This window comes from Polypterus senegalus, chromosome 9, assembly GCF_016835505.1.
Source record: "Polypterus senegalus isolate Bchr_013 chromosome 9, ASM1683550v1, whole genome shotgun sequence".
NCBI classification, from domain to species: domain Eukaryota; kingdom Metazoa; phylum Chordata; class Cladistia; order Polypteriformes; family Polypteridae; genus Polypterus; species Polypterus senegalus.
In genome coordinates this window covers 100,656,461-100,671,855 of record NC_053162.1, presented here as the reverse complement: position 1 = coordinate 100,671,855, position 15,395 = coordinate 100,656,461, and the positions used below count along the sequence as shown (strand labels likewise).

General features: G+C 34.4%; 1 protein-coding gene across 1 annotated transcript in view; it reads left to right on the top strand.

Moving 5' to 3' along the window:
* Nucleotides 1-15,395, top strand: part of LOC120535585 — a 1,589,095-nt gene that overhangs the window by 1,018,859 nt on the left and 554,841 nt on the right. Inside the window, exon 6 of the mRNA XM_039763524.1 lies at nucleotides 1,133-1,215. The gene's annotated coding sequence lies outside the window, so the exon portion shown is untranslated. The remainder of the gene's footprint in view (nucleotides 1-1,132; nucleotides 1,216-15,395) is intronic.

Below are 15,395 nucleotides of genomic sequence, written 5' to 3'. Positions count from 1 at the left end.
AGAGGAATTACTGTTGGCTAAGAAAGTAAGGAAAACCTTACAGGTAGAGTTTAGTAAATGAATATTAACTGCATACTTAGCAAAGTAAAAACTGGAAGTTGGAAAAGAATCTGTCACTTCAACCCAAAGAATATAAAAAACTGTCATTCAGGTTGGGATGCAGCAAATATCTGGCATTGTAGAAAATAACTGTCTAACCTTATAAACCTGTAACATAAATGTTCTGAAAATATAATCTACCTCATTGCATGTAAGTTGATTATGCTAACGTTCACTGAATTTGTCTAGCTTTGTATTCACTTTAGTGTCACTTGAAGATCAGTTAAATGCTAGTAACCTGGCAACACAAAATAAATTAATTTTTAGATTTTTTTTATTGCATGAAGAGAAATATGTAATTTTGCTTGCACATACTTTATTAAACAGAAGAAATTTCTTCAGAATTCAAGAGAGTGCAATTTATGTTATGAATGAAAACATATTTGCTCAGCAACATATTGGGTGCTGCAAACCAAAATACTTATTTCAAAACAGAGCAGCTAACCTGGATACCAAATCAGAAGCAACACATTTTTCACATCATGTTTATATTGTGTGCATCATTTCTAAGTAGCCCAGAATACAATTGTTTCACATTTGTAAAATATCTATAATTATTTGTAGAGTATGGTACATCTTTGTTGAAAAGTTGTGTGAAGAACATGTGCACCTCATGACAATAACTGTTTGTAAAATACTGACAGACAAAACCTTATGTGCATGGTGGGTATTTGGATTGTCTTTTGAGCTTCTTTACTCATTTCTACATGTGACACCAAATAAGTAATTAGTGTCACCTAGAATAATTTCTGTCTGTCGGTTGGCCTGCTTGCCTGCCTACCTACCTAACTTTCTGTCTGTCTTTTTATCTATTGGATTGTTCAAGCAGCATCAAATTTATCTTATATTTAAAGTTGAATGTAGATTTTAAATAAGTATAAGTTTGTCTACATTGGTTCAATGCTGAGTTTATTATATATTTCAAAATAACAATTCAATATGTTTTTTCTTACTTTTAATAAATTAAGGAGGAAGATGCATTACCAGGCTTGAATTTTACAATTCGCTTATGTATTTATTTGCTTTTTTCCAGACATTGTATTAAAACCACGTAAAAAATCAACACTGGCCCAGTTTTCTGTTTTTTATGAAATCTCTGAAGATTTGACGTCAAAGGTACAGTATTTGGTGCTTTATCAATCTTAACTAAAACAGTTTCTGTTTTTTCCACATAAATTTTCTGTAATAAAATAGGATTTGTTAAAGGTGAATGTATAAGAAATCATGAAAAACAAAAATTGCACAAAGTTAATCTGTTTATATGCAAGTCGTGGTTCATTTGTGTTTTAATTTTACTTTGTCTCATTACATGTAAAAGGCTGATTTTCATTGAAGTCCATAATTAAACTTAATTTTGAATACCAATATTTTATCATGATATCAGTGTTCTCAGCATTTCTGCCTAATATATATACTGTATTCAGTTTTAGTAATGTTTGCATATTTAATGTTTAGACTTTCACATGCCTGTCCATTGTCAATGTAGTGACTATAATGTTTGTTATTATATTGTGCAGGATGTAATAGTCCTTCACCCTATGGACCTTGTGTCCTTTGACATCTTGAGGCCTCAAGACCAATGAACCTTGACTTTTATTAGAATGCAAAATGATGGCTGTTAATGGATAGGAGTGATTGTGACACCAAGGCTGTCTCATAGGCATTCAATGGTTTTTGTCCAAAATGATGCGAATTTGGTTCACTCCCAAAACAAGTGGCCAGTCAGACTGGAGCTAGATTGCAATGTTCACAGGTTGGATTTCACCCTGGATACATTTTGGACAATTTTAATTGACATAAATGTGATTTATGAAAGATTTTAAGTTGAATGATTGAATGCTTTGTGGATACTGTGGTAGGGTGCATTCTATGCATGCCTTCCTTCCACTAATTTTCTGACATATTAAGTGAAAGATCCTTTTCCCTACATACCCTAGGATCCTTGAAAGGAAGAGATTTTAAGGTGTATTCATATACTGTTGAGATTTTGTCTGAGTCTTCAAGTCTGATCAGTATTTCTTCTGGGATAGAAATGGGTGTTAGCAAACTTTCTGATTTGAAAATAGTGGAAAAACTGTTGCTGGGAAGTTAAATTTGAAGTCCATAAGCATTATCTATATGCAATTCTTTGTGTGTTTTAATCCTGGACACTTTCCAAAGATTAAATACTGTGTAGGTAAAAAGGGTTAAAAACGCTGATATAATATAGAGGTGCAACAGATAAAAGCTCCTCTGCCTTAAAGTGCTTCCTGCATTGGTTCCATATTCTGAGTGAATGGACAATTGGATTATTAGTATTTAGTACTATGTTCTAGTTTGAAGTAGTTTAAGATCATGCTGTTAATACAAACAGAGGCTTCTGGACTGGTATAAAGTAGTTATATTCATGCACGTATTTCAACCAAACCCAAATTTATGCAATGTGTTGAATAGGTAGTCCCATTCAACTTTGTCAAAGGTTTTTTCTACATCCAAAGATAATAAGATCTCTGGTGAGTTAGATTTTATGGGTGAGTATGTTACACTAAACAGATGCTGATAGCATGAAGCTAAATGTTTGCCTTTAATAAATTCAATTTGGTCTTATGGTATTACATAAGGAAGCACTTTCTCAATCTTTCTAGCTTAGAACTTTGGGTAGTATCTTAACATCATTATTCAGAAGCAGAATTGGTCTCTATTTTGCACATGGTAGTAAGTCTTAATATTTCTTAGGAAAGATGATGATTAATGCTTGGCGAAAAGTCTGAAGTAGAATTTTTCTTGCTTCTATAAACATTGTTATTACTAGTGGAGCTAACTTAGTTGAAAAATGTTTATAAAATTCCACTGGTATCGATCAGGACCTGCTGCTTTCCCACTTTGGAGTGAATTAATAGCATCTAGTAGTTCTGGGAGCGTCAGAGGTTTTTCTTGTTTTATCTTCATCTACAGTGTTAAATTTAATTTTGTTACTGCATTTCGAACTTCCTGCTTGTGCATTTGTTGAGCTAAGATCTTACAACCTTTCTCTCCATGTTCATAGTAATGAAGTTGCAATTTAATTATGAGCTGTTTCGTTCTTTTGTTTAAAGAGGTTGAACTCTGATTGTTGAGCCTGTCTTTTCCTATAAAGTGCCTCATTTGAAGACCCAGTATATTCTTAATTTACTCTGCTAATTTCGCTGATTAAGTGTGATGCCTTTTTGGTCTCCAATTTATTTTTATGGGAAAGAGATGAAATAATCTACCCTCTTAAAAATACTGTCAGAGTTTCCAAGAGTATTTCTGCAGAGGATGCATTTGTCTCCAAAAAAATTATCAATTTGTTTGGAGGTGAATTCTGTAAAGTTCACATCTGCTAATGACAGGGAGTTACTACACCAGCTGCGAAATGATTGTTTAGGGATAGTGATTCAGGTCAGATCAGATGGGCATAATCAGAGATAGTGTCATACTTAAAAGATTTAATAGTGGGCAATAAGTTATTATAGATAAAGAAATAATCAGTTCTTGAGTAACTATGATGTACTAGAGAGAATAAGGAATATTACCTTGAGTTTGGATTTAAGAATTTCCTTAAGAATCTGATAAGTTGTGATTCATTACAAACTGAGTGATTGTTATTTCGATATTAGATTTTATTGCCTCTGTAATTGATCTTTCCAGGTCTGGATTTAAAACATAATTAAAGTTTCCAGCCATTATAATTTTATGAGTGCTCATATTGGAAACTGATGCAAATACGTTTTGCATAAAATCTCTATCATCCACATTAGGTGCATAAGTATTATTGAAAATTTCTTTAGATTTGAATAAATTACCCATCACCATGTGTAGATATACGCAGAAAATGTTACATTAAAGATAGACCAACAAAATCTTATATGCATTACCAAGACATGATATGACTTACAGTATATGTTCATATTTTAAAGGATGTTGCTTCTTCAGGAAAACTAAAGGTTTTGAATTGGTCATCGACAATCACTTTGTTTAGAGGCTATATCAGGTTTCAGCTTTGCATCAGTGCTGTTTAATGCTGTAGAATGAAGCTTGTTTGGCAGCTGTTGGAAAGAGAGAAATCTGGGATAATATAATTTTCTTTAGCTTGTAGTTTGTCTAATCGGACAAACAGACTTCTAAGCTTTGAGGCATTCGATCCATGTATGCAATAAGCTGCTGAGATTTCAATACTTCTATTATTCTGGAGAATAGTTCAACTATGAATTTTAATTCTGTTTATGGTGAATATCAGTTGTTCTACTACTTCAATACTAGTCGTAAATGTCTGCTTAACTTCTTCCTGGTGAGTACCAAATACTCTGATTTTATCCTTAATTTTACTCATATTATTCTGTATTATTTCATCAATTTTAAAAAGTAATTGCTTAAACCACACTCCTGGGGCCTCATGTATAAACGGTGCATACACACAGAAATGTTGCGTAAGAACGTTTCCACATTCAAATTGCGATGTATAAAACCTAAACTTGGAGTAAAGCCACGCACATTTCCACGGTACCTCATACCCTGTCGTACGCAAGTTCTCCGCTCGGTTTTGTAGACTGGCGGCACCCAGCATCAAAGCAGTGCTACTGTTCCTGTGTGGTTACCCTTTCTTTCTTAGATGCACATTCCTGACGTGGTTTTATAAATACACTAAAACTAACTGCATATTGTTTATTAGTGTAATGCATCTGATTGTAATTAACCTGTAACAATATAATGGTCCAGGGAATATCCATAGTATTCCAAATACCATAACTGCTTTAGCATTGTTACTCTCACTGCACCTTCTTTTTCTGCTTTCAGCTGCTCACGTTAGGGGTTGCCACAGCGGATCATCTTTTTCCATATTACTCTCACTGCACCACTCAGAGTATTTATATCACTGTATCTTGAGTGGTGAATCACAGCAGCAGCTGATCGTAAAGAGAATTATCGGGATACAGCATCAACCACACACTGCCTCAGCCACGGCAAAACACTTCAGGGACTTTCCTGTACGGACCTCGCGGTTCAGAAACAGTTTCATCCCAAGAACTTTAAACACAGTCAGTCAGTCCATCAAGTTTTCCTTGTAGAATTGTTTGTACTTATAAGTACAATTACCTCACTGTAAACTTGCACAACCTGCACCACTTTATAAAGCACGTATTTACATATGATGACGATATCATTTGTAAGATGAAATGCAGCAAAATACTGTATGTTGATTATATTATACAGATAAAACTAACTTCATTTAAATAATCTGTATTGTTAATAAATAAACACGTGAGGACACCGTGCCGCAGCGCTAGCTAGTTCACAGATTGATCCTGATTGATTGCTGTATGCTGGAAGGAGAGATGGATAGAATAATTAAACACATGCTACGAAGATATTTCAATTTTCCTTAAAAGTTTTGAAGAATCGTCGTTATAAGCTTACAGACGGCTTAACGTCTATTACAGAGCTGATTGTGGGGCGATTAGGTATTTGGAGAAAGAAAGTAAGGACAGGAATTGGGGGTTAGTATGTTTGATGGAGACAGTACCGCCACCGTGTTCCCATGTTTAATAACATGCTTTCATTCCTTACATCATGAAAAAGATATCACGTATACATCTCAGGATTTTAATTATTCAGACAGCTGTAATATCACGAATGTAATGGATTCTCTGTCCTGTGGGAGGAAGAGAAAGCCAGTTTAAGAACCACGTAGTGCAGCGTTTCTCAACCTTTAAGTATTTGCGATCTAAGTTTTCATAACAGTTTTAATCGCCCCCCCCCAACATTTTTTTGAAATGTAGATGCATATTTTATTATACCTACTTAACTTTTATCGACATTTATCTAACTCAATATTTATTGTTCTAGTATCAGAATGTAGTTTAAGTTAATTTGTTTTGGTTTCAACAGATGTTTTTTTTCATATTTTTGATTCTTGTTCTCTTTTTTTCACATCTTCGCACCCCCCTTTTTGTTACTTCGCACCCCCCTAGGGTGGCCCGCGCAACAGGTTGAGAATCACTGATGTAGTGATTCACACACAGAGCACAAAGAAGATCAAATACAAAACAAAGCATTTAATGTGTTACTTTAGTTACGGTTGGATTTGAGAAACTAGTAAATTTATCGATTTTAAGATGAAGTTTATGATGTTCTACTTTAACGACAAAATAAACTACGTGATTAAAGTGGAAATTTCGAGATTAAAGTTGACATTTCCTGCTTTTTTCCCCACTGTGTGCCTATTTTTTTTTCTCTGTACCCTAATAAGCTTTCATACGAAACTCAGACGTTGGGCTACAACTCACCTTTTCACGGCGACTTGGATATGTGACAACTTCTTTTTTATTTCGGGTACTGTGTGACTTTGTGGACTTGAGCTTTCGAGTTTCTCCGACACTCTGTCACTCGATCAACTTCCTTTTGTTGATTATACCACTGTTTAAACCATTAATTAGTAATTTTTTCCTTGCCTCCACTTGGTATTTGCTGAAATTCTTATATTTTCCCCCATGTTTTTCCCATTGTCTTTTCACAGAAGGCTGAGCTTAAGGGCTATTTATATTGATTTGCATATTCATAGAGGCATAATTCTGGGAGGAGTTGGTGCGGGACAGAAGGCACGTGCACGAGCGTTACTTTTCACGCTGACCGGGATTTATGTAGCGGAAGAACGTGGAAGTTGGGGTACGCACAGATTCCTGCATCTAGATTTTTCTGTGCGTAAGCACATTTCGGCTTTTGTCCTTACGTCATGTTATAGTGCGAATTCTACACACGGCATTATGCATGAGGCCCCTGGTCTTTTATACCCTGAAGCAGCTTGTCTGTTGTGTGTTCACACTATAACCTCATTTATATCTTCCTTTCCATTATTTATTTTTACACTGAGTGCAGTAATCAGTACCTTCAGCACAGACAGCTTGTTTCCACTTTCTCTGTGCTTCGAAGGCGGAGTTTCATATCCTATTGGGTTTGATGCTGCTGACTCAGAAGGGGTATTGGCAGTAGTTGACAAACAAGATAAAGAGGCCATGCTCGGTTCTGATATGCCACATGAAATTGGCGAACTCTCCTTGCCCAGCGCACTTGTAGTTTTGCTTCCACATTTGCTGTCGGCCGGAGCAGATACTGCATCGTGAAGTCCTGGCTGAACCATTCCTTAGCCTGTCTCTTCTAGCTCTGTCTGTGGAACGCTGTATTGTGAACTTGAGACTGACTTAGACTTTGATAAAACTTTAGCTACCTTTTCCTCATCCTTCTGACCCCTTGGTCTCCTGCTCATGTTTTTAATATGCTTGTAATTAATTTAATACAGGATATCTTGGATAAATAATAACAAAGTAGAATAACAACGCTGCCAGCGGAGTATTATCTCAAATGTCCATCTCTTGCAACAAATGAGACTATCTCCTCCATTACTTGCTCTTTTGAAGGATAGATTAGTTACTTTTCATGAGCGACTTTATTTACCATTAAATTTCAAAATACACTGAGTAATGCTGAACAACTGCTATGAATGTAATATGAACCAGAGGCCTTTTTTGTTTTTTTGTTGGGTTTTTTTTTTTTGGTAATTGCATCAAGGAGAAAGTTTACAGTGGTGAGATTTAGAATTACAGTTTTAATATGAAAAAATGAAAGATTGGTAAATGTATTGGGTTCTTCTTGTAGTAGAATACACAGTACTTTCATCAAATCAGTAACTCTGTGGTGTGTGTGCAGTTCTGTTCTTCACTATTTCTGATATTAGAACGAAACTCTAAATCTGATTTAAATGACATCCCTATAGGCTACATATACTTCTGGTCACCTGGACATAAGCAATTTCAGAATTATATTTTGAAAATATTCTGTTATTAAACCTATCAAAAAATGTTAGACAAGACGTGTAATATCTAATTTGACTGACTTTGCACATTGCGTACCTGTCATGCATACTTTGTAAACGTCAAAATGACTGTTATACATTTAATAAAGATAGTGAATTTTTAAAATTGTCTTGGAAAAAAGAACCTTCATATTTATGAATATATCCAGCATCAGCTTTGTTTGAACTGGATTCTGTCTTTCTCACTAGTAATGATGGAATTTAAAGTTCTATGAGAAGAGACAAACATGTGCAAAATGCTGGTACTTATTATACTTGTTTAACAGAATTTCAGTCACGGTGTTACTTTCTGTCCCCCATTAGTACAGTGATAGCTGGTTCAGTGTACAACACACCAAGTTCGTGTGTGGGTCTGATTCTAAATAATAGAATTGTATTCCAGACATTACACTGAGTATATTGGGCCCATATTTTCATTAACATTTCCATTGAATTAGGCTAGTTTGAAAATGTTACAGTATGCTAAATTAAAAAGTATAAGTGAATTCTGTAACTGTATTGGTCAGAAATAAAACAATGAATAGCTAGTAATAGTTATAACCAACTAATCTATATTTAGAACAGAAACATAATATTCAAAATCAGCAAATGCCCAATTAAGGTACACCACCATTCCCTTACATTACCAGTGGCAGGATTAGGGAGAAGGCAAACATGAATAAACAAACCATTTATAATCACTCTGCCATCATTACCACTGTGACACTTATCCATCCTTTTCATGAACCCATTTAACCCTGTCTTAGAAAGCCAGATTCCACTCCCTGTAAGAAGAATGTTGCACTATTTCAGGTCTAATTCCTTTGTAATTATAGTATTTGACTTTGAATTGTGAACAGTAGTGATGTAACATTTACCCACAATAGACTAGTATAATAGATGTTGTTTTGGATTGCATGGGTTTGTATTTCCAGTTTGATTCAGTTTCATATGTTCTGATTGTACTGTGTATATATATGTGTATATATATATATATATATATATTTTTTTTTTTCCCCACTTCATATACCATGACTTCATTGTTTTTGGAGGTATGGAAGAAAAACCCATGTAGGCTTGGGAGAAATGTGTATAATTTACATGGACAATAACTGGGCATAAGAGTCTAAACCAGTATGCTGGATCACAGTTAAAATATGTTAATGAAATGAATACATTTTCATTCAGGTCTCTCAAGTATCCTTGAAGATATTTAATAAGTAAAAAAAGTCAAAATAAATCCCTTTGTCCATTATATAAATCACCATTATCCTGACAAAGACTAACATACATTGCTATTAATTATATAAAGCAATTTTAAAATATATTTTTTTGTAACTATGATGTCCTTGGTCACAATAGCTATAATTAAAGAACAATGTCATAGATTAACATGAATGAACATTTAAAAACCTACTTAGAAATGAAATTACACATGCATTTTATGTATCACTCATATTCCTTTTTTAACTTGGCACTCAAATGTTTAATCCTGTAAAATTTTCCACCATTAAAATCAAATAGCAGAACCATAATGTATAACTAAAATGTTTTTAATATAATTGATACACTATAATTTATTATAGCCATACAAGAGAAATTACCAAATTGCATGACTACAGTTTATGGTAATCTCTGACAGGATATTTTGTTTCAGTGTGTAATTATCCATTAAGTACATAAAAGTGAGCTTTTGGGGCAAAGGTATAAAGGGAACACATTTGTTTAAACATAGGGTAATCACTTTTCATTTTTGTGTGTGTGTCAAAAACATCCAGAAGTTTCTAACATTTTTACTTGTGCTGTGATTTTAGTGTTTAACATTCAATAAAATGCTTTTTTTAAAGTGCAAAGTAAATAGCTATATTTCTGTTATAAATGATAGAAAGTGCATTGATGGTATCCCAGCAAACAGTTACAAGGCATCGCTCATACTAGTTTTATAGTGTTCTTATCATGCTTTGATAAATATGTCAGTGGTCCTTTAGTGTTCCGTAGAATAGATACATTAATCATTATTAAACTAACTGTGTGTGGTCTTCGGGACAAAAAACAACCCAATTGGTGAACTTGAAGAGATGTCAGCTAAGTGGGCTAAGGCAGGTCGTATCTTGTCCAAGACAGATGTGTTGTCGAGTGCAGCTGTGGCACAACTTGAGCGGGACAGGATGGATCTGTCTCAGGCAAAAGTATGGTAGCTTGTTTTGTGAACGTACAACATTCATCTACCACAAATCTCAGTTTGTCTGCTTGGGTTGAATGAGAAGTGAGGTGCATGCAAGCCCCGAAAAAATTTAACAGTGCAGGCATGCGCCATCTCACCAAGTGCAAGTCACACTTGTATAAGCTTCTACATCTTCCATAGAATTCACACTAACTCTCATGGCTGTGGTTGAGAGTGAGCAGAGCGGAAAGCTCCATACACACACAGATCTTTCATTTATATTTGTCTAATATGTATAGTGTTTAGAAAGATACATTCTTTACTTATTCCATAAACTATCTTAGTATTGGATACATTTTTATGAATTTGATGTCAAAGTGACTTGTAGTCAAGGAAATCATAATGCCTTATATTTAGGCATTGAGCACACTTCAGATTTTCTAGAAGTCTTATTAGCATGTACAGTTTTCTTGATTGTAGATTTCACTCCCTTTGAGTTCTATGCAACTTTTCTTGTCCTAAAAACAATTCATGCATATCCAAAGAATCCATCTTTCCTACCCTCCTCTCCCCAAGGTGCAGGCTTCCAGTCAAACGTTCTCAGTATTATTTTCTTTGTATGTAAGAAAAATAAACAGAATTCCTTATCATTTCCTTTAGATTAAAGTTCTATTAGTATATATTGATTTTCAAAGCAGAACATCATTAGATTATACTGGATAGCTTGTATATATGTTTGGGTTATACAATCAAAATCAAGAAATGCCACACATTTCTAGTGTGCATTTGCCCCATTCTGTTAGGGTGTTGCAAAGCAAAGTTTTGCCCTCCGCCACCTTATTTAGTCTGCAGCCTCTTCATTGGATACCAAAACACTACATCCCTTTGGGCTCTGCCACAGGTCATCACTAGATCCATAAATGCATAATATAGCTATTCATTTCCCTCAAACCTCTTCTCCTGAAGTTGCTGCACAATAAATATAATGTTTGCCATCCCTTTACCTTTGTTAAACTCATACTGTTTACCATCTGTCCTCACAGGTTCCTTTAATCTGTTATGCGTTACTCTTTCTAAATTTTTTTTCCAAGTGTTTCATTAACTTAAACCCACAATAATTCCCACAATCCAACAATTCGGGACATCTGTGTTGTTCTTAAGTGCACTTTGTGTCTTGTATCTATGATGTTTTTCTAATCCTATAGCTGTTCATTAATTCTAGTATAAAGTCCTCTGCATCTTCACCCTGTTCTTTCAGAATTTCAGTCTGCAACCAGGATGTTTAGATACCTTTTTCTGTTTTTATATTATTTAATATTGTCTCAATGGTGTATTTCCATCACTGGTTATTCTACATTTTCAATTGTCTGTCATCTATTGTTCTCTGAATTTAAAAGTTGTTTATAGGACTCCCTGCATCTATTCTTATCTCACTTATTTTTCATGATATTTGCATTTCCATCCTTAACTATTCAGACCCTTTGCAGAGCTTGATTTTTGTTATCTTATACAAATATCCTTCACCAGTTTCTGGTTTCTCATACACAGCTCTAGTTTTCAGAGACTAGGCACTTTTCTTTCATTCACATACATTTACAAAAACGAAAGGGGAAGTTAGATGAGGACATGGTAGTAGGATTTACTGGCAAAGCTGCCTTGATGATCGAACATGCCAAATTACAAATTCATTGGGCTTCTTTCAGGTTTGATGGGACCATATTATTAGCATGATGATCACCCCCAGAACCCTTTACCAGCATTTATTCTTGCCACAGAGTATGTGAAAGATTTTTTTATTTGTTTGCTATACTATATGTGTGTGTGTTTCCCCATTGGTATTTTGAACAGGCCCATTAGACTCCTAAATAAATGACTGGAGTTTATAACCATGGTTCACCTCATTTTATCTACCTCACACAACTGTATTTGACTTGTCCATCACACAACTACCTGCACATTACACTTTATACGTCTATTCTGTTTTTATGCTTTACGCTGCCTCTGTTACTTATTATCTATCTTCTACTTATTATTTATGTTTATCTTTATACATTAGTTTTGTCATTTGGTGTGGACAGCAAAGAAAGAATCTCATTAAACAGGGAAATGTACTTCCTTACTGTGCACATGACAATAAACTTTGAACTTGAAATAAACACGTTTAAAGCATTAAAATGCATGCCAAACGTGTCTGGGATTCTTCTTCTTTTTTTTCTTCTTTCATATGTAGGAGTTTTTTTCAATTAAATGACCTTTTCACAAGATTTCTTGTTAACTTTGGTATTATATAATTATAGAAAAACTAGTTTGTGAAATTTGTTTAATTAAAGACATACAATTACATTTATTTGTTTATAAACAATGGGATACAGACACACTATCAGACCCACATAATTATTCCCACAGACATGTATTATATAAATAACAAATATTTTCGCCAAAAATAAAACCGTTCTTTACCTTGCAGTATTAAAAAAAAAAAAACCTGATGTTTATTTGTGACATTTAAAAAAGAGAAGATATTTAACATCAGGCAATGGAGGTATTCATAAAGGTTAGAATCAAATGTTGGGAATGTGTTAAAGGCTTGGAAGCTCCAAGTAATACCACATGTTGTCTTTAGAGACAGAAGCTATAGATAAAAGTAAAGACAGAACGATTTAATTATGCTATGATTTCCTGGAATATACACAAGCCAGAAATACTTTAATGAATACATTCTTAAATGTGTGTAACCCATACCTGGTCAGTGAGTAATATTCAAAATGAGAGACCAAACTTTAAAAGAGTATAAGCATATTTAATGCAAATTGCTTCATAATAAGTGGCATTCAAAAAATGTACAGCAATATTTAGGACAACTTTGAAGAAAAGGAAGAATATTTCGAAACGACAAGAGTGACCTTGGAAGTGTTTTCTGGGCTCAGATAGACTAACATTCTTGTTGGTTTAAGCAATGTAATTCTAATAATAATCTATAATTCTATTGGTCCATGCAACTTGAATTACTATTTTTTATCATTATAAATAAATATCAGTGTGCTGCAATTAATGAAAACAAACAAAAAAAAAATAAATAGCTTTCATTACATTTTCATGCAGTACCAAACTTTATGGTTACATACATAGGTGAAGTGGAGGCCCGAACAGAAATGTATTTTATGGCACAGTTACAACTGATTAATCATAGATGAAATGATGATTCATGTACTTTCTCATTCCCCCGCTCAAATTAATTCCTGACTTTGCTGTAGATGTCTCAGAAACAATATCTGAGTCCTTTTTACACTATATATGTTATATAAGTCCATGTACCTATAAAGCCCTAATTCAGTATTTCTTCTAAACAGTCTAGTGATCTTGTTTGAATTTTCATGTTCTTATTAAATTAGTTTTTTTGTAAGACATATTCATTGTTTGCTTATATTTACTGCATAGAAAATCTACAATACCATTTTCTGATTGGATATATTCTCAACCTACTCAAAAGGCATTTCTCTAATGGCCTTTATTGTTCGGGGTTTATTCTTGGATGCAATTGTGGGCATGTGAAACCTGAACTTTTAAGTTTAGTATTGGTGCTTAAATGTTACAGCCCCTTAATTTCGACATTAAAATGAGCTGAGTGGCATTTTGATTTTTCACCCACCACTGAGATGGTCGGGAGCATGCGCTGATTACAGGACTGCCTGAAAGCCCTAAATTTGAAGTATTACTTACATGTGCTCCTCTCACTTTGTGCAAAAGAAGTGAGTAGAACGATGCCCCTAATTCAAAGAAGATTCCTGATGAAGTAAGAAGTGATTTGTGAAAACTACCTATTTTTTTTTTTAATTATTTGCCGGTCTGACACTGTCCATCAAAGACCTGTCTGCATGGTGGGCAACACTGCAATCAGATAGCTTCAGAGTCTTGTATTCAAGTCATGCAAAGTGTGTAGTCTTTTTTGTGTTATGGCTTTTTCATTTTAACCTCAAAAAAGTTCAGTTATAACCTTGAGGAATTACTCTTTTAACTTAGGCAGTTCATACATATATTTTCCTGGGCAGTAGGTGGTTGCAAGACTCTAAGTCTAATTAATGCTTAAATTCAAAGTGTATTGTTATATTTCTTCCAGTGAAGACGATGTCAAAGGGTATTACAATGATCTGATGATAATCAAGATAGACCAGGCATTAGCCAGCATCCAACTTGATTGTTTAATATTTTAATGATGCAAACAATGTGTGAATTTGCACATCTTGGTAGTAAGCAGAAAAAGGGAACAGATAATATTAGTTAGGTAAGTTAATGTTAATGGTAATGTTACCTGCATAACAGATTATTCTTGTAAGGCTCCAACAGAATGTCTATAGCTAAAGTGCCACAGTAAAAGAAATGCATAAATATTGAAATATAACCCCTAGTCACACACCACAACTAACCTAAATTAAAGTCAATTAACCTTACATGCATGTCTTTGGGACATGATAAGAATGGAGTAACCAGAGACACAAGCAGGCAGACATGCTTTGAACAGACTGGGATTCAAGCACAGTCTGTCTACAGGAGCTAGAAAGTAGTAGCAACTGTCTTTGCCAAACCTGCTTTTTAGATTTTGGTTCATGATTAAGCAGATATGACTTGTTCTCTGCCTATATAGGGCATCAAGTGTCATCCTTGTAAATGCTTTTATCTCCTCGCATCTTGACTACTGTAATGTCCTGTCTACTAGTCCTAATAAAACCTCTGTTTCTTGGCTACAGTTAGTCCAAAATGCTTTTAACTCGATCTAGTCGGAATGTGTACATTACTACCATCTTGTATGAATTGCACTGGCTCCTGTTTTTTTTATAGAGTTCACTTTAAAATATTGGTGCTTACATATAGAATTCTTTGTGGATTATATTACTGGCCTCCTGCACTGCTATACAGCGTGTCCAGCACTTTGTTCTTGGCAGTAGGACCTCTTAGTCATCCCTCGTGCCCAGCTTAAGCTACGTGGGGATTATGCTTTTCAGTCTGTTGCGCCAAGGCTCTGGAATGGTCTTTTGCTTCCACTGCGCACGGCTGAGTCGGTTGAATTTTTTTAGTAAGCAACTTAAGACATTTTTGTGTAAACAGGCTTTTGAACACAGCTGAGTAGTCTCGGCTTGGACATTTTGTTTATTTTTAGTTTTGTTCTTGTTATGTTATTTTATTTCTTCTTTTTAATTTTTCTTGTTTTGTTATGTTTGGATGGGACTTTTATGTGTTTTGTTTTTGTACAGCACTTTGTGATGTCAGGTGCTTTATAAATAATTTTTA